This window comes from Elephantulus edwardii, unplaced genomic scaffold (genome assembly GCF_000299155.1).
Source record: "Elephantulus edwardii isolate Elephantulus edwardi_28Jun2011 unplaced genomic scaffold, EleEdw1.0 scaffold00320, whole genome shotgun sequence".
NCBI classification, from domain to species: domain Eukaryota; kingdom Metazoa; phylum Chordata; class Mammalia; order Macroscelidea; family Macroscelididae; genus Elephantulus; species Elephantulus edwardii.
This window is the reverse complement of record NW_006400070.1, coordinates 2165025-2169098: the sequence shown is the minus strand read 5'-3', so window position 1 is coordinate 2169098 and position 4074 is coordinate 2165025. Positions and strand designations below refer to the sequence as shown.

Below are 4074 nucleotides of genomic sequence, written 5' to 3'. Positions count from 1 at the left end.
TTGCTAGTTACTTTGGTCCATCCTGTTTTCTGTGGCATCTCTGTTTCCAGGACGTCTCTCAGTGTTTCCTGTATGGTTGGTCTTTTTTTTATGAACTCCTTTATGTTCGGTATTTCTGGGAATATTTTAATCTCTCCTTCGTACCTGATGGACAGTTTTGCAGGATACAGTATTTTTGGTTGAAAGTTGTGTTCTTTAAGTGTTCGATATATGCCATTCCACTCTCTTCTTGCTTGCATGGTTTCTGCTGGGAAATCAGCAGTTAATCTTATCTGTTCTCCCTTATAGGTCACTCTTTGTTTCTCTCTTGTTGCTTTTAGTATTTTCTCCTTGTCTTTAGTTCTAGCAAATTTGACAATGATGTGCCTTGTTGTTTTTCTTTTAGGGTCTATTCTATATGATGTTCGCTCAGCTTCTTGGATATATATTCTGTCATTCTTCATTATGCCCGGAATGTTTTCCTCTAGCAATTCTTCCACAACTTTTTCAGTGCCTTTACTTGCTTCTTCCCGTTCTGGGATTCCTATGATGCAGATGTTACTTCTTTTAATGGTATCCCACATTATTCTCAAGCTTTCTTCTGTTTCCTTCTTTTTGGATTCTGCTTTTTTCTCGGTCAGATCTGTGGTGACAATTCTATCTTCTGTTTCACTGATTCTGTTTTCCATCTCTTCACCTCTATTTGTATGTCCCTCCATCATGTTGACAGCATCAGAAACCTTAGATTTCAAATTTTGGATCACAGTTTCTTGTTTTTCCAATGCCTCTAATGCTTCATTTGTTTTCTCTGCATTGTTTTGGATTGGTTTTTTTTAATCTCCTCCTGATCTTTGCTAGAACTATTCTGTAATTCATCCAGTTTCTTTTTTATCCATTGAAAATATTCAATTATTGTTCTTTTAAAATCAGTATCAGAAAGATCCATCAAGGTTTCTGGCTCCAGGAAATCCGTTGCTACTGTGTCTTCTTTGGGGGTTAATATCTTGCTTTGGGCTGGTGGGACAAGTGAAGCACTCTGCTTTCTATGGGCCATTGGTGTGCCAGAATTCTTCGTGTCTGAGGTGGTAGCTGGTTTTTTATTTGATGTCACTGCTCCAGAAGATGGTTGGGCAGAAACAAGAGTAAATGCGTAGAGGGTGCATGCACACTCCAACGCTCACATGAGTGGGGAGGGAGGAAGCGCACAGTGATACACATGGGGAGGGCCTCAGGAGAACCTAAATAATGAAGGAGGAAGTCTGTTGTTCCCTTTCAGGAATAGCTTCCCCACTCTTTAGATACGCTAAGGATCTCCCAGTTGTTTGAGTTAGTGGGCCCTAAGTACTCAGGCCAGAAACCAGTTTGATTCCCCACATAACTTAATCCTCAATGGTACATGAGTATTTTAGGGGAAGTTGAGAAATCTTATAGATGTGGCATATATGATGGGTGTGGGGTGTCTGGGTCACAAGCCCCGGCCTGGCACTGCCTCCACTGTCCTTGCAGATCTCCCACCAAAGTCCAAGTTTACAAAGATGGTGTTTCCCCACAGACCTCTGGGAACTGTAGTTGGTACCTGCAGTTGTAGGCAGAGGGGGTTAGGAAGGCTGGGTCAAAAGCCCTGGCCTGGCACTGCCTCTGCTGTCCTTGCAGAGGAGCCTGTTTGACAGGCATAGATGAAGTTGCTTTGGCTGTCACCTTGGACTGAGGGGTGGCCACAGTCTTAGTAATTTTCTCCTCTTCCTCCTCACTGGAACTGCTTTCCTCTTCACTGGAGCTACTGTCAGCCTTTCTGGGCAGGGGCTTCTGTCCACTGCCTGCAGGCTGCCTGGTAGATGTAGCTGCCTTGGCAGCAGCAGGCTGCTTGGTGACGGCTGCTGGCTTACTCGAAGAATTCTGGGTGGCGCTGGCTGGCTTGGCAGGAGCTTCATCCTCGGAACTGTCAGAGTCTGAGCTGTCTGAAGAATTTTCTGCTGTCTTCTTGGCTGGAGCCGATTTAGGAGTCACTTTACAGACAGCTGCTTTAGGTGGGAGTTTCTTCTCATCCTCAGAGCTTGAATCAGACTCATCACTGCTGTCCTCAGGCTCTTTCTTCTTTCTGGGTTTCTTAGGAGGCTGAGTGGCAGAGGACTTCTTTGGTGGGGAAACAGAAGGTGGGAGGATGGAACTGTAAGGACCTGGTTTTTTCTTTACGGGTTTCTTCTGCTCTTCTTCCTCCTCACTGGAGGAGTCCTCACTACTTGAACTCTTTGGGGTGGGGGTGGTAGCAGCTTTCACGGGAGGCTTGGTCATGATTTGGGTTTTGGGTAAAGTCTTCTTAGAGATAGCTGCTGGCGTCTCATCCTCTGAGTCACCGCTGCTGCTGCTGCTGCTGCTGCTGCTGCTACTACTGCTAGCTGCTTTCCCATTAGCAACTTTAGGTGCTGCCTGAGTTCGTGTTCCTTGCTTGGTGGGGGCTTTAGCTTGGGCTTTAGCTGCTACCGGGGTTGCCTTTGGCTTCTGATTCTTCGGTGCCTCATCCTCTGAGCTAGAATCAGAATTAGAATCAGAGCTCTCAGTTTTCTCCGGGGGAGTTTTGACTGCTTTAGCTTGGGCTTAACTCCTTTCTGGACAGATTTTTTTTGGTCATCCTCTTCCTCGTCCTCTGAATCACAGGAGTCGTCACTGCTGCTGCTCTCTGATGCTTTAGCTGCAGCCTTTCCAGGATGCTGAGGCAGACCTGCCCGCTTAGCAGCTACTGCAGCTTTCTTGGCTGGAGGCACTTGGGATTCTTCCTCTTCACTGCTGTCACTAGATGAAGACTTCGTCTTAGCCTTCTTAATGACTGGCCCATTTGCCTGTAGCTTCCCTTTTGGGGCCTTGGCGGACTTGAGCCAAAAACTATAGATGTCCAAGAGGGAAGAGGCGTTGGCATCTTGATGGGTAGTGCCTGTTGCCTTGGCGAACTTGTTGGCCACTTCTGACAGCTGGTTTTCCCGCAGGAAGCAGAGAATGAGGGGATAGAGGTCGCTGGGAAGCATGCGAGGCAAGCCGGCATCCGCCATGCTCTAGGATACACACGTCGCTATGAAGTAGGTTTTAACTGCCAACTCTGTGGTTAGTAGCCAAACACAAGTAATTTGCACCACCCACGGACACTTGGGGTAAAATGATTTCAAATACTAAAGTTCAGGTGTGATGTGTTGTACTGCTACTAATAGCTTCACAGGCGAGAAAGGGGCCATCTATTCCTATTAAGACTTAGAGCAAATCCCAGAGGCGAGCGGTTCAAATCCAATAGATGGTCTGCTGGAGAGGAAGGACAATCTCCTCCCGTACCAAACAGATCCAATTTGAAATTTATTTTATCAGAAATGAGTATCACTACTCCTGTTTTTTTCTGGTTGTCATTTGCTTGGTATATTTTTTTCCCCACCCTTTTATTTTTAGTCTTTATCTTCATTTCTCAGGTGTGTCTCTAGTAGACAACATATTAATGAACTTTTTAAAAAAAAATCCAATCTGCTACTCTTTTGAGAGGAAAAGTTTTATTGCTATCATTTTGTTGAGTTTTTTGGTGTTGTTGCTAGTTCCTTTGGCCCATCCTGATTTCTGTGGCACTTCTGTAAGGATGCTTCTCAGTGTTTCCTGCAATGCTGATCTTGTTTTTACAAACTCTTAGGTTCTATTTTTCTGGGAATATACTGATCTCTCCTTCATATTTGACGGACTGTTTCTCTGGGTATTCTTGGTTGACAGGATTCTTGGTTGACAGTTGTGCTCTTTGAGTGCTGGATATATGTCATTCCACTGTCTTCTTGCTTGCTGGTTTCTGCTGAGAAATCGGCACTTAATTTTATCTGCTCTCCCTTATAGGTTACTCTATTTTTCCCTCACTGCTTTCAGAATTCTCTCCTTTAGTTCTGGCAAATTTGACTATGATGTGCCTTAGTGTTTTTCTTTGGGGGTCTATTCTATATGGTGTTCACTCAGCTTCTCGAATATATATTCTCTCATTCTATATTATGCCTGGGAAATATTCTTCTAGTTATTCTTCCACAACTTTTTCGATGCCTTTACTTGCTTCCTCCTGTTCTGGGATCACAATGATGTATG

General features: G+C 44.7%; 1 pseudogene; it reads right to left on the bottom strand.

Annotated features, from left to right (window-relative positions):
* LOC102856983 overlaps nucleotides 1-3023 on the bottom strand; it is a 14790-nt pseudogene extending 11767 nt beyond the window's left edge.
* Nucleotides 3024-4074: the final 1051 nt, after the last annotated feature.